At 36.9% G+C, this 22,162-nt stretch overlaps 1 protein-coding gene across 8 annotated transcripts in view; it reads left to right on the top strand.

Annotated features, from left to right (window-relative positions):
• The window catches only part of SOX6 (SRY-box transcription factor 6), a 371,963-nt gene that overhangs the window by 24,073 nt on the left and 325,728 nt on the right, over positions 1 to 22,162 (top strand). Inside the window, exon 1 of one of the 8 annotated variants that reach the window (XM_048947794.1) lies at positions 6,367 to 6,557. The exons of the other annotated variants lie outside the window; for them this stretch is intronic. The gene's annotated coding sequence lies outside the window, so the exon portion shown is untranslated. Of the gene's footprint in view, positions 1 to 6,366; positions 6,558 to 22,162 lie in introns of those variants that run through there. 8 annotated transcript variants of the gene reach the window in all.

Below are 22,162 nucleotides of genomic sequence, written 5' to 3'. Positions count from 1 at the left end.
ATGTGCGACTTCAAATGTTCCTGAAGATTCTTATGTGGTGAAATCAGCATTGCTACGACTATGAAATTACTATTATGCTCTGATGAGGCAAGTTCAGTGACAGGAAATATCAAAATTAATTCTGGAAACACGTCTGCATATTTTTGATTATGTTACTAAGGCATTTGTTCCATTTAGTATCAAGCAAGTGAGTCATCTATTAAAAATGAAAATGTGTACAATAGAGTAATACTTCTCCAGTGCAAAAAAAAAACCAAAACACAAAACAAAACAAAAACCCAAACCACCAAAAAGTAAGTTGAACAGCACTGTTTAGTCATAAGCAAGGGACCAGAGTAATTTTGCTTATGAAGAATAAGTATAAAATTATTAACAGCTTTTTTATTTTAAGCAAAAAATGAAAAAGTTGCATTTATGTGCAAACAAGCACTTAAAAAACCTGTTAAATAATTGTTCTATGTATCTAATGCTCTCAGACATAAGAGGAGTTGCATAAAGAACGTACTTTCTTTGCAATGGAATAGGATTTATGTGTTTGTCTTTGATGCAGCCAGCAATAAGAGGTATGATTCTGAGCCCTTGCTCAGGCAAACAGATCATTTAATTGTTTTGGGGCAACTGCTGACCAAAAGCTTGCGGGGTCAATTTTGAAGTTTATGTTGCAGTAAAACATCGCTATTTATGCCATGCTATTGACCACCTGTATGGAACTTTAATCAGGTGTAAAGATTTTACTTTCTTTAGATAATGTTTCTTTGACTTCTCCTTTGATTTTCCTGCATTGCAGTGCACTTACAGACAGATCAAAATCTTTATGGCTCAACATTCAGAGGCGGTCAGTGTAGAATGAAAGCTCAACCCTTTATCCAGATGTGCGAAGCCCTGGGAAAAGTGGCATTCCCTTAGGAAATCCTCTCTGACAGGTGGCAACAGTGAAATACAACATTATCCCTTAGCTTTATAATCTCAAATCACAACATTTGAAGTATATATAAAGAAAGAAAAATCTGAGTAGTGCAGCTGACTCTGGCCGAGAATTCCCTAAGTGTTTAAAAAGGTACATGACAAACCTGGTTAGCTATTGTATCTGAAGCATTTGTTGGTCAGCAGCTCTAATTCTCTCGAGCGTGAGGTTCAAGTACATCTTTCTTTCCTTCTTCCACGATTAGAAATCCAGGTATAACTGTGCTTTGGAACAAGTTTTTATTGAGCCTTGTGTACTATCTGCAATCCATTTCAGTATTTTATTCCTTGGGACAGGCTATCCTTTTTCTAGCCTATAAGCACAGAACCTAAGGACACTGTTAAATTCAGGTAATGATACTAGTATGTATCCATGAGTATCCTGGCAGCATTTTTCTTATCACAGCTTTGCTATTTTTTTACTTGACTGTTAATTAGAGATGTTACTGTACTTCAGAATAGGAAACTGTTCAGGGAGAGCTTGTCAAAAGTTCTCTCATTATAGGAGGGTCTAGAATCCTTTCAATTTCCTGCACAGAATGCCTGGAGTTTGTTGAACAGCTAATATTTCAATTTCTATTTAAATAAGCAGCAGCAGAACTGACTTGATAAGTGTGCCACTAAATAGATCATGTTACCACTTAACTTAGGGCTAATGCCTGATGCTCTGCTTTGCTCCTTATTAGTGGCAGTGTTCGTGTAAAGGCCAGGCGATTTCAGGAAAGAAACAAATAGTATAATAGTGAATTACAGTAGCAATTATACTTAGCTGTCTGCAAGTGAAATGATGAAATAAAAAAAACAACAACGAAAAAAGTCTACTATATGAATGTATTTGAAGAACATTATTAATAATTTAGAAGAAACAAAGACTAATTATATTATTCTAAGTCTAAAATATGTTTAAATGGTGGCACTGCAGAGATAGCATGTAACAGAAACGAGGAAGTCTAAACTTGAGATAGATTGGTCTTTCACTGGCTTTTTCTAACATGGAATGAAAATAAGAACCAAATCATTAACTAAAGGTGTGATGTGTGCATGCATAGACATTATGCCTTGGCAATTTCAGCTAGATAGCTCTAGGTTTTCTTGGTTTTGTTTGATTCTACAGTATTCAAACACTTCTGAGAAGTTGGCTTTTTCTCTTCTTGTGTGTTTGGAATGTATAAACACAAGAAAACAATTGGTGGGAAGTGATAGGCTTTATTCTCTCACTTGTTCAGTTTTGTTATAGTAAGTTTATAAGGAGTAAGAATGTGAATCTTGTTTTATGTTTTCAGGCATCAATCCTTTGAGAAACAGAATCAACTCTGGGAGTCAGATTCTGAAGCTGTGAAATATTTGCATGTACTTTCTGTATTAGCTAAATTGGTCTGTGTGGACAATTCAGAAGACCTTTGGAAGACAAGCAAGCTTTATGAGTTACAATTTTGTCAATAACAGGGAGAGATTTTTCTCCTTATAATGAATCACAATAAGAGTCCTTTTTTCCTTCCCTCGCTCCCCAATCCCTCCTTTATTCTTTTTGGTAAAGTGGTCACTGAGTTGGTACATCTTGGCTACCTTAGCTTCTCATTCTTATTTAACATCTCACTTGCATTCACAGATTCTGGACTCTTTCACTTTCTGACAGTTCTGTCAGAAATTAAGTCAGTAGAGAATTGTCCTTTAAGTGCTCTCATTTTTGGAGACACTGTAGGCAAGTCATGGAAGGAGGTCCCTGAAAGCCTGTGTTGTGTGTGCCTTTTTCCAGAACAGAGGATCAATAGGATCTTCAGCTCTATCCTAGTATGGGAGAAATTGTTTCTGATAGAGGCCTTAGAACTTGATTATGTGCTGAGTGAATTTGAGTAGTTCAGTCCTGATGGAATGATGAAAAATTGATAGTTGGTATCTAATAACATATAACTTTTATCACTGAACAAGACTTTGCTTCTTCCAGCTGATTTCAAAGCCTGAAGAAAGGCCAGGAGTTGCTTGCTGTATATACTGGGCAAGAAGATATCAGTCTTTGGGCTAACAGGGGTTGCAGTGCAGTCTACATGACCAAAACACAGACAGAAGCCTGGCTTGCATTACTGTATTGGGAAAATGACTAATTGTTTCCCTCACTCTTGACCAAGTTCCAGGTTTGTCGTGTGAAGATGTAAAATCCTGTTGGCTTTGCTGAGAGCTACCTGATTTCTGATGACAGACATGTTCCTCCAGGTTTAGAAAAAGTGCTTTGGGAAAAGCAAGACTCAGAAAATAAAGACAAGCTTCAGTGAGTTTTCTTTTTGTTCTGCTATATGTGCATTATGTGCATTTTCCATGTAGGTTTTTTTTTTCCAGTCAATCTTTTTCTCTACCCTGCTATGTCTAATCACTCTCACATGTTAAAAAGTGAATGGATGTCAGAGAGGGCATGCACAATTGCTATTTGTCTTTTAAATTTGCATGGAGATGAAAAGGGATGTTAGTGCATCTAAATAGCCAAGATAGTAGTACACTGTGTTTAATTAACCCTCTACTTTTGAGGGAGAAATTCTGTAGGCAAGTATGTTTATTCTCACTTTTCCAGTTGGGAAACTGAAGCAGGAAGGTTTCAAGATGGTTTGGGTCCTAGCCAGAATTCAAACTCAGAAGATATGGCTCATTTCCAGGCCTGTGCTTAAATTGCAGACCATCACTCTTTCTTATGCAATATTCTGTAATAAAGATAAGATTTTTTTATACCATTACACGTGCGGTTAGCGATGGTTCTCTCTGTACTTAAAGCAGCCCTTTCTCCCTGGCTTTCAATGGAGCGTATGTGTGCTTGGTCCATGCCCTAGTGAGGATGCCGACTGCTCAGAACAAATCTCTCATTCGTTCCTTTTTCCCTCCTGCCTGAAGGGACTTCTCTCTTAGGTAGTGGGCCACACCACTTCATAATATCAGAAGTTGTGTTGCAGTGAATCTGATATTAGAGCAAGCTGAGGCAGGCTATGGAATTCACCCATCTTGCTCTGAGTTAACCAGCCATGAGCTCTCACTGTATGCGTAACCAAACATCCGTATCTCTCATTTGCATTGCAGCTATAGCAAGTGAGGCCTGAAATCCAAACCCACTTCTTCACAGCGTGGTGAAGAAGAAAGTTAAGTTAAATCATGAGAAACTTTCTTTTAATTCATTTTGTCCTTGAATTTTTCTGCGTTTATTTCATCCTGTCTTTCCGTTTTACGACTCAGCAATATATTCTGTCTTGAAAACAACATTAAGTGTAGTTACGCGCACACACACTGAGAGGAGAATATTCCCCCACAGTGTTTACAGCAACACCTCTAGGTGACGGCAGGCAGTAAGCTTTCTTTTTATAGAGCTCCAGACTACAGATCATTAGCTTGATATGGTAGCTCAGTGGTGCAAAGTCATTTGAATATTTATTACCCTGCTTAAGACTTTCTCTTTTCAAGTGGGAAATAAATGTGATAAGACCCCCTTTCTGTCCTCTTGCTTGGTATGCTAAAGCACAAATATGTGAAATGGATTTTAATTGTGTTTCCTTGAACCTCTGTTCTAGAAACCAGAAACTTGGATTTTATTATTTTTTTTAACCAAAAAGTGTGTTGAAAAACCGCTCAAGTCTGCAAAGTCTTTTCTACGATCTTTCGTCAAAGTTTGGTAGGATATTCACCTCCAGAAATGAGTTGAATTTTCAAAATTTGATGTATAAATATTTATATATGACGTACATAAAAGGCTGCTTTATAAATACACATTTGAATGGGGCACTGTTACTTAAGTAAATTACAAACAAGGTACAAATGTAAAGGCCCCTTAAAACTGGACTCTGCCAACAGTCGTAGATTTTGAGAAATGGTAACAAACCAAACATTGTGTGAAGGAAGGTGTGGGGGGAAAAAACAACAACCCTATTACAATACGATCAGCAAGACATGAAAGCCAGCAGCAGGCAACAGAAAGGCAGAGGCAGGCTTCTGAATATATTTTAAAGGTAGAACGTTGTCAGTATGTTTTCATTTAGCTATTTTAAGATGTCTGTGTTTCACTTGCTACAGTCACAAATTCTAACTGTGAATAATAGGAATCATTATATGAGTGTAAATGGTTTATTGACTACATTTTTCAGGCTCAAACACACCTTCCTTGTTGGCAGTGGAAAGCAATGAATGAGGCATTTTATTAAAACTGGTGCTTGTGGTTCTAATCAAAGGTCACTGGTTAGCTCTCACTTTTCAGTCTCAGATTTGTCTAGATGTTTGATCAGGGGGCTGCAATGAAATTATTATGACAAAGACTTTGTACTAGGCGGTATCTGTCTGCTGAAACTTGAAAGTCTTTGCCACAGTGATGCTGACAGCATGTGAATGCTGAAAGAATGTGCAAGAAATGTTATGTCTTAAAGAAACCTTTACTAAGTATCATCTTCCCTTTGTGTTACGTTTGAAATCATTTCAGTTACTATTAGGGTACGAATGAAAAGGTGTTTCATTGATTAAAGGTGGCATGATTTTTTTTTTCAAAGTGTACTGTATGCTTTAAGACAGTCTTCCCATTACTTACTCTGCTCAGTCCCTGCTGCACACAGCAAGTTCATTAACATGCAGATATGCAGTGATTGAAGCCGGGTTGCCTTTTACATTGGAGTTGTCTTGATATAATGAGCTTCTCTTTAATGTTCAAAAAACTGTTGTTACTTTCTAAAAGGGGTTTGTTTGTGAATTTCATTAAATTTAATTCCGTCTTCAAACAATTCCAGTATTGTTCATTTTACTACAATTAACATGCTTGTTGGTACTAAAAACTATCTATCTATATTTTAAACAGATGCATTTTAACTTTTAGGCAACGTGTGGTGGGGGGGTTGTTATTAATGTTGAATGAGAAACCTGCTACTTAACTCAATGGATTCAATATTTTAATTGGTGCCCATGTGCAAAAGTAGTAGGGTAAAAGTAGGTTAGGGTTAGTCTTACTGTTCTTCTTCTTGAGCTGGGATAGGCAGCATTCTGATGTGGAGAGAGAAAAAACACACTTACCATCACCCTATCTGGGCCAACCTCACTTTGTTATATTGGGCCTGACAAGTGAGAAGTGGGATGCATTGGTCAGATAGCCTGTCTTTGGTGATGAGAGGAAGATGTGTTGTAAACTTAAATGGTTGCTTGTAATTTTCTGCAGATCTCTTTTCATGTGAAAAGATTTAGTCATTTGGGAAAAAAAAAGTTCACTTGCAGTGAAGTCAAAAGATGGTGAACATCCAGGAGCTGAGATTTTGAGTCTTCTGAGGCTTCTATGTGGTTTCACAGCCCATCAGGTGCCAGTGGCTCCTGGAAATCACAAAAAAGAGGCGTGGTATTTAACAAGTGATTTGCTTGGCCTGGGGGGGGGGGGGGGAAGAAAGGGAAGGTGCTGTCGGAAGGACTAGTTTGGAAGGAAGTAATTTTACTTTTCAATAGTTGACACTTCAGCATTCTGTATCTCTTCAGTGGCACAGTGTCACTGTTCAGAAAGTCTCTCAGGGATTTGGAGAACATGTGATGTATTTGAAGCTGCATTACAATGATAATGGCACAGAAGCAAGCAGAAACTTAACAAATAAGGCAGGGTAAGATGAAATAATTTTGCATCTTGCTGTGCTAATTTATTTTTTATAAAATCTGTGACTTTTAAAACTGTATTTTTGGGGCAGTTTTATATGAACAGTCTCTACCTGTTAAATAGTGGTGTTGACACCTGGTCTTGATAGAAAGAAAACACTGTGATCTTTCCTATAATTTTCATAATCTACATAAGAACAGTATAATTGCAGGTAACCCAGATTACCATGGTATAATTTGTTTTCTGTGGTTTTCTGAAGAATGAACAAGAAACGAGGTACAGAAGTGTTAAATCTAGTTGGTCAACAAAAAAAAATCCTACAGTGGCTTTGGCACTACTAAATGGGAAAGATGTAGATTGACTTCTAGACACTGCTAGCAAAAAGCCTGGTGCAGATAAGCGACCCATTTGATGTGCATATGGTACTGAAAGTAGCTCCAAGAAGTATTCCAAGTAGATGGAGTACTGTTTTGTTACAATTTGGATACTTCTGTTAAAGAACCATATATATCTTTTTCATTTGTGCTAATGCAACAAATGCAAGTTACTAAAATACTCTATGATTATTAATAGAAATGTTTATTCAATGTTGTTGCAGTTCCAATGTTTCTTTTTCTCATCACCTTCATTCTATTTTCAAATGGCCCATTTGGCTTCCTCTCCCCTTTCTGGGAAAGCATTCCCTAGGTTGATAGAGCCATCACAATCTGTTTCATTAATACTGAATCAATTTTCTCTACCTAACTTATTGTGCTTCTGTAATGATCTGAACATTGTATGATAAGAGTCTACACTAAACCTTACTGAAACTCTCAAGATTAACTTCCCTCAAAATGTAATTCTGAGTTGTGTCCCAAACTGTGTTGAAATGAAAAAAATGAAATTTCTCTAATTTTTCTCTGCATAGTTTATCTAACTTCAGGCTTTCTTTTGCACTGAGTAGAGAGAGATGGTCTGTCTGCATAGCTTTTATGGTTTTGGGGATGTCAGCAATGGTACAGAAAGCCTTAGTTCCTAGTCTAGGCAGTTAAGCTAGGTATCTGAAGTTAGGTGGTGTGAATATTGCCTGATGAAAATTTACAGTTTCCTGGTAACGACACAGCATAAGAGTCAAAAATAGACATCTTAGAACTAGAAAGCTGAATTCAGGAAGGACATTTATTGAAAATTGAAAGACTTGATCCTTACGAACATCCTTCATATATGTTTGGGCCCAAAGGCACTTATAGAGCCCCATTAAAGTAAAATAAGATTTTTCTTGGGCTCATGTCTTAACTGTTGCATAGCTCCAATAACAAAATCGGGCTGCAGTTGAGCCTTACCTCACTGACTTTTGTTTCCTTTTTCTTTTAAGATGTTTTTCTCATATCTTGTCCTTTGAAAGCAGAGGAGTTAATACATCACTCAGAGGAGTAATTATTTGTTTTGCTTTTTTGGATGATCACTGTGCCAATTAATATTTTCTATTTGGTTGTGTTTTTTGGTTTTTTTTTAAGTCTTAAAAATATTTAAATGCTTCCATATGAAAGAAACTAGAGACTCCAAGAACAGTAACTGCAAGTATGTACAGTGCCTGCCTGAAATGACTTTATAGTTTGTTAAAATCAAATGACATTCAGTACGGATACTATGAAGAGAAAAATCAAAATAGACACCTAATTATAATTACATTTTTTCCTGTCATTATATCCGTACGTGCAGAACAACTGATTTGAGATCACAACAGCTCAATTTGGTAGGTACAAAGGTTTTTCCTTCCTTTTTTCATCATCTGCAGGATGTAATGTAATTTCTTATACTGACCAGAGTCTGAAATTTCCTCAAGTCAATGCATGTGTTACCTAAATTAATGGAATTAGTGCAATTAATTAGTAATATATGAATACTACTAAGGACACTACAGATTAATCATACAACTAAAATTCAAAGGTTAAGCCTCTGACTTGGCCTCATTGTTCATAGATGGCTCTGCCAACCAGACTAAGCTGTGTTAGCTTACATTGTCATCGTTATGGAAGGAATGTAATTGAGAACTAAGAACAACTGTTAAGTGAGAGGGAGAAAGATACAATTCTGTGATAGGCTTTACAATTTTTGAATCCAAAATGCATCGGCTTTCTTCCAGATTTTTACGACCTTTTTGAAATTATAGTTCAAACTGCCAGATTCTTTGTTAGGCACAAAACAAGGTGTATGTATGAAACTAGCTGTTCTGTATCCAGCTCTCAGTGTGCAACGGGGCCGGCAAATAGGAACGCTACAGGAGCACTTCAGTCTGTATACAGACTGGCAGAGAAGGACTGAACGCAACAGGTGTCTTGGTCGTCTGTTTCCATACATTTCTGAAGCCAGTTAGTCCTCACTGGAAAGGACTGTATGCTGCGTATACATTAAAACGTGTGCGTGAGTAAGCACATGTATTTGTGTGATACTGTGGGAAATGTTTGGTTAGTTGTTAGAAAACAGCTTGTTTCAAAGCTAAGCCAAAAAAAGGAAAAAAAAAGCCCTCACCCCCGCACCCCAAAAAAGCCACTCAGAGTGAGAGTCAGAAACCTGCTAACTTCAGGGGGTGCGTAAACTCCTGCATGAATACTGGGGAGGTACTACTGAGTGGTGGAAACTAATCAGTGATATGTATTGGTCAAGAAATGTCTCAGGAAAAACCAAACCAAAACCCATAAATGTATGGTACAAATACTCCCTTAGGGAAGTCTTACTAAAATGATGACATGGAACTGGGGTGATGTTTTCAGAATAGGAATGTCTCAAGTTAGAGTTCTGTCTCACACTGAGGCTTCCAAATGGCTGTAGTCTCCTTCTGAATAGTGCTTGCTATTAGAATTATTTGGCAGACATCTCCCGGAGTCCAGCCGCCTTTGATTTGGTGGCTAAAATATGGATGTGGGAGCCTTGCTTTAGATTGTGGGTGTCCAACCATTTGGCACCACTGAGTGGAAAGGAATTGTCATTGGCTGCATATAAAATATATATAATGCAATGTCTGTAATGTATATAATGCAATATACATAATGTAGTTAATCACAGATATATGCAAGTAACAAACCTTCTTTTATTTTTTATTTTTTTTATTAAAACAAAACAAAGAGGGCAACAAAAACATTAAAACTAGGAGGCTGGACACATATTTTAGCTGCTCTTGTTTCAGCAGTTTTACCAGTTATGCTTTAGGAAGGGCTACCATCGGTGCCAGTCTCACCATGCTGTTATCTATAATTCATCCTACATTTATAGCAAATCTCATTGCCTGTGGATTCTCAGAGGAAGAGTGTATAGTGCAGGTGGGACTGTATCTAATTATGAGCCGTTTGTACATAGGTTCCCCAGTTTAACATAGATAATGCCTTGATATGAGCACAAGGAAGACAAATGTAGTGTGCCAGTAGCACGAAAGATGCAGAAATTGTAAATACTGTAAATCTTTCAAAAAATTGTCCAGAAATAGGGCTGACCTTTTGTAAATCATATAAACCAGGCTATCAACTTTGGAATTTTTCCTCCAATGTTTTTGATTTTTCACACGAGGCTCTCTTTTCAAAATGTCAGTTACATACCACATTTTAGATCAGGTTCTTTTTGCTTTACATGTCCCTGGGATATGGGGAGCAAAAATCCTTTTTACCACTTTATCTCTGTGGTTTTGTATAATTTGTCAAAAATTACTGATTTATGCTGAAGTTCACAGAGGCAAATAGAAGAATTGATATTTTTTTTAACTTTCTTTTTGAAAATTGCTTTGTGAATAAAGCACGCCAAAATGCAAGCAAAATGTGAAATACAGATTTGGTTATCTAAACTAATTGGATTAATTCCAATAACTCCCTGGAGGGGAGCAGGAAGAGCATAAAACACGTTCTGTTTGGTCGGACTCTGCTTTCAAGGCACATTTTTGTCTATATCTAAATTATTTACCTGCCACTGCTTTTACTTTAGCACTTTATAGATAAAGGTTTTGGCACACCCTCTAGGCTGGAGGATACCACACAGCGTGCGTCTATATCAGATATGCTGTAACTGAGGAGACTTTTCTCTGACCGAAAATGCTCGAGATCTTCCTAACCCTTGTGCCTCACCCAACATGGAAATATACTTACTGACTTATGTTCTAGGGTTTTTGATATTAGCACATCAGACTGTGAGAGGGGGAGAAGTGAGGTGTGAAAAAGGGTGAAGCTGCAGCTTAGTATTTTCAAATGGCTAGAAAGATTTTTAAACCTCTTAAAGAAGCACATGACAAAACAGTCTGTCAGAAATGCCAGCAGGTGTGGATCTGAAAAGAAACGCATTGTCCTAAATCCATCCCTAAAACTTGCAGGAATGGGCGGCGCAGGAGGCTGAACTGCTGCTGCTTCGCTGCCTGAGTGCAAGTCACTCTGCAGACACAACATGCCCCAAGATGAGCTTTTCACAGTTAGGTGGCAGGCTGATAAGCAGCTTGGTTTTTTGGAGCCCGGTTTAAAAGTCATTCTAGCAGGGGTATTTTGCATTCGCAGATAGAGGTACATTGTTCCATACATTTGCTGTTTGCAGCAACACATGTTGCTTTCTGATAACAAGATACTGCTTTCAAGAGCAGGTCTTTGCTGTTGTATTAGCAGCAGGAATGTTCTGGACTTAGCACTAATGCCTGTAACCCATATTGCACTGGGAAATCATGCTTTAGGCAAACGTAAATTCCATTGAAATTTAGTTTCAATTCTATGCTACGCTCAGGTATGTTCGTTTGAGATGTGATTGCACACCAGAATAAGGCACTGGAGAACAGTTTATAGATAGAGAAAGCTGTGAAGAAAAGCCAATTCACTAATTATCCTCCAGCCTAGTTATCTAGGCATCATTATTGAGGAATAGAGAACCAAATATTAAGTGTTTTCTTTAACCTAGATATTGACAGGCTGATTGATGTCATTTTAAATATGGGCCTTCTAAAATGGGCAAGCATGTGTGAATGTATGTATGTACATACGTACACATGTACACATGTGTTGTAGGGAGAATGGAACTGGCCAACCAGCTTGTCCTGACGACTATTATGAAGGGATCTGATATGTTTTGACTTCCTTACACCGTGTCCAACTTACGATTCTATTCTTGATGGCATCAGGGTTTGAGCAAGGTGCCTCACTACTCCTGGGTCATCGTGATTTGCTGTTACGTTAATGACAGGAATTACTAAAAATCTTTGCCACTTTATTGACCATTTAAAGTGCTTAACATTTCTAAATGAATACGTGCTTTGCGAAGGTTTGTCCAGAAAAACATTTCAAAAAGCAGTTCAAAAGAACAGTGTGGAAATATGCAAGTCAAACTATGATTTATAGTATTATTTTTATAAGTTGCAACCGCAAAAATAATCATGCTGCTGGAGCCAACAGCAGTATTTTGAAATTGTAGGACCTAATGTATGAGGTTATTGCATATGAATGGAGAGATATGTTATTGCAATGATATATTTTATTACTTGCTTCTGTTTTTATTAAGGATAATGAAAACCTTCTGTTTGGGCCTGTGAACAAAACTAATGTGACCTTTCATGTGACCCACCTGTTGTGCTTTCACAATCGATAATAGTTACCTCATGTTAGGGTGATCTGGAAAATAACAGCGTGCCAGCACCACAGAAAATAACATTTGTGTTTCTGTAGCTTGAATTTGTATTTGTCTCAGATCTGAAATTAAGGAAAATATGTGTTTCGTAACAAAATGCTTAAAAGGCAAAATATTATTGTAAGAGCATTGTCTCTATTACTAACTGATAGAATTTAAGAGACATTCGGCTGCTGAATCATAGCTGAAAATTTGCAGAATTGGCTTAAAATCTGTGATTCTTAGTAGCATTAAAGATGGTGGGGAAATCCAATTAGCTGTTTGGAAAGTGTGGAGAGTAAAATTATTAAAAATGTCAGTGTATATGGATGCAGGTTTTCACACTTACTCATTTAGAAATAACAACAGGCAACATCATATTTATTTATTTATCTATTTATTTATTTATTTTTTCTTGAAAAACCTTAAAAGGCTTAATTATTTCTAGACGTTGTTCTCCCAGTTGCACTTAGGTCTTGATCCTGGAAACAAACACTTTAACGTGGGTAGCGCAGTGCTGTTCTTCTAAAGGTGCCTGATAAGTATATTAGACTTGCATTGGGGTGACTTATAGGTTATGAGCGTAAGTATTTGCAGGATCAGGACCCTGATTTCAAAGAGGTTTTCACATGTGAATTTGAAGTACATGCGCTACTGCTGAATTTGCTCAGCAGACCAGAAAGGCTCTTTCCCTTTGGAGCCCTTATGTTTTATCTGGTCAATGGCTTGCAAGCTAAGAAGGATTTACACATTGGATCAATGATCCATGAAATAAGGGGGATTTCCACAATGTCTCTCAGTGACAAGTTACAGTGTGGCCACACAGTATGCAGTTTCAGAAGTAATGTGTATGCAGAGATTCATTATAAATGATTATTACGTGATTCTGCCTAATGGTCAGGGAAGTATATAAATAACGTATTATGTATGTTAGAGGGAACTTTGTCATTCCACACCTCTTTTGTTTGGATTGAAAAATGTTTATACATTCTGTATTCTGTACCAATAGCCAGTGTTGTTTTACATATGTAGATCAACAGAAGTCAGACCTAGACCATGTCCAGTTAGCACAAGAGGTCTCTTCAGTGCTATTCTTTTCTTAAATTCATGTTAATTAATTCTTTCTTTTTTGATCAAGTGAATGTCGCAGGTACTGAAGATCAGTGGTTAGCTGAAGTTATAAAATGGAATCAAATGTCCAAAACTGAAAGTGTCCTCCCAGCAGCACTGTTGTGGCTGAGCAGTGAGTCTGTCAAGTTGAGTGCCTCCTGATGGCAACTGCAAAATTATGACACAGGGAGAGGGGTATCCTACTAAGTGGGCAAGGCTTGATCAAAAGCCCCTTTGAAGTCAATAGAAAGATTCCTACTGACTTACAGATTTTGGAATAACATAATTATTATGAGATACTTGATCAGGCAAGTAATACGCTTCTTATTACCCAGTTATGTTCAATGGCAACTTTAGGCCTATGACTCCTATGTGAGTTGGACTCCTTATCTCCCAGGAACTCCATGCTACAGATGGACCCAGTGACAGGAGCAGTGTCACACATTTGTATCCTCAGTTCCTTCTCTTGCCTTAGGGGTCTGACCCTAAGTTGTAGTTCAGCTCTAACTTTGTGAGTCTGCCAGCCAGCTCATATCTTATGTTTCCCATTATCTCACTGGAAGAATGAGGCAAACCATGCAGTAAACCACAAATCTCATCTCTGATTCTGGCCATCTTGTCAGAACTAGGGGTAGACTGAGTATTGCCATGCAGAGACCCCGTATGTCTGGATCTGACCTTTGTTGGGGTGAATGTTTCAGCTGTACTAGCAAGAAGATTTTGGTTTCAGTGAGACTTCTTTATTACACGAGGCTAAACTGTGCAAATGATATGGTTTGAAGCTATGTGGTTTTTGTAGAGTCTCCATTGGACCCTTTTTGGGGGGGAGGGGGGGGATACAGGACTGCTTTGGTCTTCTTCAGCCCATTTGTTAATCACTCTTCCCTGCATAAGAAAGCCTCTGGGGGCACATCGCTATGGTAAGGAAATGTCACTAAGAAAGACAAATGATTCTTCCAGAAGATTTCTTGACAAGCACCGTTTTACTGCAGTTTACCTTCAGCAGTATGTGAAGGATCACTTAGTATTCCTTGGAAAAAAGAAAATGTTAGCAGCATGATGAACAAGTTACAGATTCAAAGCGCTGTTTATAGTGTGTCTCACGCAGCTGTTTTTAAGGCACTTGGATTTCACTATTCCTTTTTATTCTTGTTGGACTTCTTTAAAAAAAATTCTCTCAAAAATGTTTGCAGTTGAGATAATTTAAGTAGTTGAATGGGTAGACATATCATATTAGAAAGAAAAACAAAATCTGTAGTAAGAAATCTTGCACCTGTTTTTCAGTAATGGTGTAGTTCTGTGACTTCATATTAGGGTTTATTGCTGTTGGTTTTTTTCCCTATGGCTGCTAGCAGCAGTGTTCTTAATCATAGTTGAAGAAGTATGTATTTACAGAGCTTGGAAAAGGAGAACATGTAAAACAACCCTTTCCACACACTTCTGATGACTTTTACTTGGTTATATTTTTGTTGTGAAGTTTTAGGTTAGAGAAAACAGAGAATGCCAGAGTTTCATATTGTGCTTTTAACATCTTTCTTTGCATTTTTCCCCCTAATAGTCTTCAATTTTTAACAGACAAGCCATTTTCACACTGCTATGTGTTTGTTTACTCAAGGCGAAGGCAAAAAAGATCTCATTTTTAAATAGTGGATTGGCAGGGTTTTCTGCTGGTCTAATCTCTAGAAGGTGTCTTTGTACCACGACTGTTTTATTGGATGCTGAAGAGACACATATCTTTAATTTATTTATGAAACAGTCCGTATTGAAGATAATTAGAGTGCTGATTGATATTTTCTATTAAGGCAGATAAGCAGCATTAGATTCTACACATAATAATAGTGATATTTGATTAAAAAAAACCTAACACAGTAGTTTTCATATACTAGGAATATTTGTCAGTCACATTCATCTAATGTGTTATTCCCTTCCCAGATCTTTTCCCTGTTGTGTCCTTATTGCAGCAATCACCAAAACCATTTCAAGAGTTTAATTTAGACTGAAATGATTCTCCATAGAATAAACAGAATATCTCACCTGTGAAGGATGATTACTTTTTCTCAATTTGTTTAAAAAGGAAAGACCTTTGTTATTCACAAGTGTTCTACGTGCAAGTTTTTATGTGGAGATATTTTATGTAAACAAAACACTGCTGTACATAAGTGCTGTCAGCAATTAACTCTTTCATATTATTGGCCCTGAAAAGTAAGGATCAGCATCTTGATTTGAGCCATCACTTGGCCAAATATTGTTATTCTGTTACTGTGAAGATATTTTTTTCTGATTATTTGCTGAGTAATGGTGGTGTGCTGTGTTGAAAAAGGGCATTTCAGAGGCCTTTAATAAGTTGAACAATAAAAGACAGTAGTGCTATAGATAAGACTAGACAAGACAAGAGAGAGCTTGTGTAAGTATTAACTTAGAGAAGTGATACATAGGTTGCTCTGAAAGTAATGCCTCCTATTTATTTACATGGAAACTGCAACAGATTGAAAGAGCACAATAACACTATTTGATGGAGCAAAATCTCAGGTACAAAACACTATTTTTCAACATAGAGTCATCAGCAATGAACAAAAACCTGCATGCCATGCTCATGAAATCTGTATCAGCAGAGGTGACCTTCTGTCACCACTGTTGAAATGCATCACTGTGCTCACATCCGTGTTCTGGTCTCCATAAATGTTTTGCAAGTGTTGATGAATGTCAATGGGTGCAGTTTTTTCCCACATAGAGAAATGCTTCATCCACATTTGTGTGTCAGACATCTTTTTGTCAGGCTGTCCCTCCACTGCCTTCTGTTGCATGGCAACAAAATGTAATGCAATATAGGCAGGAAGGTTCAACATCTACTGCCATACCACCAACATCTGACTGTGGCGTTGTGGGCCAACATAATTAAATAGGGGAAATTACTTTCAGAGCAGTCTTCATACATCATCTTTATATGGAAACACTTCATCCGCTTAGGCATACAGCTTAACGTTGCCGTTAAAGCAGCTTGGTTTTGGTGAATCTTTCACTCAAGTGCTTCATTTGCACACATCTAATTGAATGCATTTAAGGATGGAGAGTCAAATTCTTCACCTGCATGCATTCTGGCTCACTCCCCATTGACAACGCTACCGCAGATTTGCCTTGCAAATGAGAGTAGAACTGCCATGAACTGAGGCAAATGAATTTCCATGGTATTCACAGCAAGAACAGAGCTGGAGGATCTACTGTGGTATGTCTTTTAACTATCTATTGCAGGGTGCATGGAAGTTGTATGGCTTTGGTAGGTACCAAAACTATAGGTCATCAGTGATGGATTCTAAACAGGCCTGTGGCCGTACCTACCCTGCTACTCTACTTGACCATCTCTAACTTGAGATAAGAACAGCTAATTCATGTGGCATCAAACTAGTGCAGCTATCTAGTAACAATAGGGTCTTTCAATATAGTTTGTCTGAATATCCAGTGTTCTCCTTTGTAATTAAATGGATATTTAGATGTCATATTCCGTATATCTGCTTCTGTGAAAAGATGTGATTCATATTTCTTATGCCTGCCTGAATCAGTGAATTCCCATTTATTTTTTAGTGAGTAAAAATCTTTGCTAGTGGCCTGAAACAGGCCAAATACGCTACTGTTGCTGTGTCTTCGGGCTCTTCTGAGACCCACTGTATTCTTTAGTGTCAGTTATGTATCTTAGATCTCTTTAGAAGAGGCTGTGTTTTTCAGTCTTGAAAGTTATGTGAAAATTGCATGCTTTAATTAATTTGCTATTGGCTGATTGTTTCTTGTAGCTACTACCAAGTTTGCAAGTTCAAGAAGTTTGAAATCTTGAAAAGTGGCTACTTTAAGAAATAATTTATTTTACATGCTTTTAAATACCTCCTGCAATTTGCTACCAGTTTCTGGTTTTTTCTTTGAAGAATTTGGTTGTCTTTTTTCATATTCAGTGTTCTCTCTGTCCATGCTTCACTGCACTGTCTTACTACTTTTCATGGGAACAGACTGCTGTTCATACTGAATATGTTCTGCATTAAAAACTATCAAAAAATCAAAAGGTAGTTTTGGTGTAACCAAAAATATATTGCTGACAGGACTTCTGTTCATAAAAAGTAAAAAAGACTAGGGGTTTTGTGAAAGATTGAACTTGTAGATTCCCTTAGTGTTTTAAGAGCTGAAAAAGGTAAAGAGTCATTTTCTCATTTTTCTTGAGTATCTCTCAATTGAGAGTATTTGGCTCGCTGTGCATGTAGATACACATGTGTGAGTTTATGAATGCAAGTCCTATAATTTAATGTTATGTAGTCTCTTAACAAAAATAATGCCTCCAAAAGCACTTGGCACTTAAGCTTTTTTGTTAGAGATTTAGAAACAGTATTATCTTCTTTCATAATTTTGTCTTGTAGTTAATTATTAAACAAGGAGGAACCTCAAACACATGCAAAATTAGATGGAATATAATGGTTTTCAACCAGATCCTGGAAAAAATTATCCTTTGCAGCTGTGCTGGTAAGGATTTCTTTCCTTACCCTTTTTCTCCAGTTTCTTCTTTATTCCTTCCATGTTCCTTGTCATTACATGGCAGTGTCACCTAAACTGTTTAAAAAATAGGAGACTGGGGACAATTCTAGAGAGCCAGCTTCCATACCTAAGCCTGACTGGCTCACCGAGCTTTTCCAGTTCACTGGTGCAAGCACAAGCATTGAATGGATCATATACGGCTCTAATTCCAGCTTGACTGGCAGTTATTCCTTGAATTGCCTAATTTTACATATGATTAATTTTTAATTCCTAAATCACAACATCAACTGTGTGTGTATTATATTACTGTAAAAGTATGCTAATAATAGGCAGTGATTAACTTAAAGTGTGAGCTTTGTTTTTGCTGGTAGGCCAGAGTGCAACCACTGCGGCTTATGTGGGAACTTCTGGTTTGCAGCTGAAAGCAGTATGCATCCTGAAGCAAAAGAAAAGTGATGCAGATATTTTGGGTGTAACTAGAGTAACGTGACAAGGTTTATAACTACAGCAAGATATAGCAAAAAAACTAAGATTCTGCAGTTATTTCTGTGCTGATTCTACTTTCTGACTCACAGCTGTAAAGGCCAAAGCATACAGACGTGCATATACTGGTACCCTGGGGGGACCTTGGGAGATCAGTGCTGTGTCCTGCTCCCATTTTCTAGGTAGGAATGGGGCCAGCAAGATATATCACTGCATACATCCTATGCTGTTTATATCCACCAGCTTCTCTATGTCTTCAGAGTGCAATTGTAGAAGAAACTGTGCTCTGGGCTCATGACTGGCTAGTATGCTTTGCAAGAACTGTTTTTGAGAGCTGGCCTCTCAGGCAATGAGAATTTAGGTCTACTGCTTCTTCTAGTCATTGTACAGAATCTGCGTCAAAAATATGTCAGAATGGACAACCTTATGGATTGTAACCCACTGGGTTTTCTTGAGGAAAAAGAGAACCAAGCACATATTATGAATTGATTTTTTTTTTTTTTTTTTTTTTTAAAGTGGGTAGGGTTAGGATGTCTTTTTTAATATAGATATTAGAACAAATTACTTGCCTCATGCTGTTTCTCCCATTTCTGTGAAGTTAGCATGTCATAAAACTGAAGTAACACATTAGTGAATCTGCTCCACTGTGTGTAGAATGGAGCTGTTTGCTGTAAATTTGAAACTGAAATATTTATTCTGCTGGCCTGAAAGCACCATCATCTTTTGCTGTGAAAGATTTTCTGTTGTAGCAGTTGCTCAAGATTCTAAGGTGTAAGATGAATCATTTCCCTTTTAATTCATACGCATTTTGAGTTGATTGTTCCTTTTGAGGATGATGTGAAATCATCACATTGTGGTTGTTACATGTCACTGTGATGACACTAATTGAAATAAAGGGGACGCTCCATTATGATTTGTAAGATGACATTAATCTGATTATTGTGTAAATATTTTCCTTCTTTTCACTGTACTGGCAGAGAGGAAAGTCACACTGTTGCTCAAAAAATATGAGAACGTAAGTGGATAACAATATGCTATTTGCTATGATATTGTTGGCTGAGATAAAATTAGAGGAAAAAAAACTGCTGGAAGTGAATGGACCATATTTGTTTTTTAAATTTAGGATGTTAGAAAATCTGCTCTGAAATTCTGTATAAAAACAAGGATGTAATGTGCAGTTTGTTTTTGCCAAGAGAAGAGATACACACTCTTTGGAGTGTCACCCAATGAGAATGACACTCTGTGTACTCAAATGTTTATTTACTTGCTCATATATTACATTTACTCTGTCTGATGGCTTGTCATGTAAAGATGAACAGGTTTGCAATTCTTCATATGCACCCGTAGATCTCTTCCCAAATTGAATGGTTCTAATTTCTCACTTTCATTAATTCTGCTGCCATTTATTACTATACAGATACATTTTTATATGATTACATATTTTTTCCCATCTCTTTCTTGTATCTTATTATTTGATTAAATTTATTTCTTCATAATTTGTGGGCTTTTTTTTGTTGTTGTTATTGTTGTTGAGGGACAAATCTTACAAAGTTACCTGTAAAAAAAAAAAAAAAAAACAGCCTTGTCTACTTTCTATTTGATTTTTTTATATAAATTTCTTATAGATTTTCTGATTAAAATTTGGTTCAGTTTTCCGTGTTTACTGTTATCCAATCTGTAATTTTTTTCACTGCATCATTCAAATTTCTACATATGAAGTCTTCGATGGATGAAAATCTGTGTTCTGGGAGGATGTTTTGTTTTAAAACTTTTTTTTTTGGTTTATATGCTATTTGTCATATGGAATGTAGCAGCTTATTTGTTTGGTTGGATCCTTTGATTGTTCTTTTCATATATTTTCACTAATTTCAGATCAATTGATCCATGTGGACACCAAACAAACTAAATAAACATCTTCAAGAGAAGCATGTTTCTCTCCCCAGGGTTCTACATAAAACACATTCCTTAAAGAATAAAATCCCACACGTAGGTTTGCATCATTTCCTGTCCTTGTATGTGGATTGTTTGTATGCAAGGTCCACTTAATGCAGACCTAATCTCAGAGTTCAGAAAGGTAACCGATATATCTAGATCTGAGAATTATCAATCATCACTTTAAATGCTCTCTCTGCTTTCTTTCTATGCTATCCATACTGTCCTGAGAAATCTGAGCATAACACTGCTGCATATGTTTTCATCTTTTGCCACAAATATTGACAAAATCAGTGAAAAAAAGAAAAAAAAAAAAGTTACAGGCAAACTGCAAGGGAAACTTCTGAATGCTCTTGGAAGAGTGCTCAGTGTTTCAGTGTTCTTATCATGTTTTCTTTTATGTGGATTTTCTTGAGAAGCAATCCAGAAAGGAGTCTAGTATTACTCAAGTGTAACCATATTCTTGCCTTCTCCTTTCACTTTTTAAATGCTCCTGCATTTAGAGGTGTTCTCATATTATTACTGTATTTGCACAGTCCGTAAAATAAATGTAGTGGAAGAATCTGATGCAAAATATTCTTGACGTGGTCCTTCTTCAGATTATTATTGTGCAATGGTTTTTTTTTTAAATTATTTTTTACTACAAACAGTTTAATTTCTCGTGGGTCCTTAGTTTTAATTTCAAAGTCAGATGTCTTAAAATGGAGTTTCAAATGAAGGCAATTCATTTTACCCCTAATTTGTTGGATTATGCTCTGAATTATCAACATATAGAAAGAAGAATTATGAAATTGCTAGTTGGTATCTTGTCCTCACCTTCATGTACATTAGTTAAAAGTTAAGATGTTACTTCCTTCTATGCAGGCAGGATTTGCTAGGATAGAAATTAGAGTCTGGTGTGTTGAAATTTTCTTTTGAGGCCATGCATTGGCAAGATGCTGTCTTCTTGCTCATAAAATGACGAATGTGTCTACCAAATGCAAGTTCCAAGTTAAAATATCTTCTGAAATATGGTAATTGTGCAGAAAGAACACCAGATGCTTCTGGTGGTGAAACACTTTGGGTGGGATCACCAAGTTTTACTGGATGGCAAACTTGAAAGGCTTAATTATCAGCCCTTTGAGCAGCATACACTTTGTCTGAGAGGACAAGGTATTTTCAGACACAGAAAAAGAAAGAACCATGTACTTTTTTACATGTTATTGAACAAAATCTGCAGAGCTTCTTTGTGGGAATATGTGAAACTCAGGATATTAACACTTAGTTGAAGGGGTGCTAAATTATGTTTCCAAAGTGGAAAAAAGCTATATAATGAGCAATATTGTTTTTTGTTCTAGTAGTCTCTTATTCTGCAAGCACGCTACATTTCTACAGTATTCTGTTAACGTTTAACTCAGTTTAACTCATTCTCTTGCAGTATGAACATCTTCTGCTCTTTGAGTTCAAGTGTGCGACAATAGTGTGAGATGACCGGAGAGCAATCTGCTCTTTTGGAAGATTTTTGGATAAAAAGAATTGGGACATGCCAGGTTACCAGAGGAGAAATTTAAAAACGTTAAATAGCATGTCATGCAGACAGCACATTTTATAACTTCCAACATGTAACTTGCTTTCATAAAGTAAGTCCACACAGGTTTAAAGTGTTGATTGATTTACTTCCGCAATGTTAAAATTGGGCATTCGAATTTAATACGCTTTGGCCGGACTCTAATAACAACATACCCATCATTTGTGTGCTGTAAACACTGAGCATTTTCTATGTGTGTGAATGAAACAGTCTGCGTGTTATTTTTTTTTTCTTGCATTTCTATGACATCTTTGCTAAATCGTAGTGATGTTGGAGAATCTTGGGAAGTATTTTTTTTCCAGCTTTTACACAAGGATAGTACTATTCTTGCCTGAAACCCTACCAGCTATTGTCATTGAAATCGATGAAAGTTTCACTATACCCTGCAGTGTGATAATAGAGTC

The sequence above is a fragment of the Lagopus muta genome, chromosome 6 (assembly GCF_023343835.1).
Source record: "Lagopus muta isolate bLagMut1 chromosome 6, bLagMut1 primary, whole genome shotgun sequence".
NCBI lineage: Eukaryota > Metazoa > Chordata > Aves > Galliformes > Phasianidae > Lagopus > Lagopus muta.
Note: the sequence above shows the minus strand (reverse complement) of the source record. Positions and strands in the feature narration are given on the sequence as shown.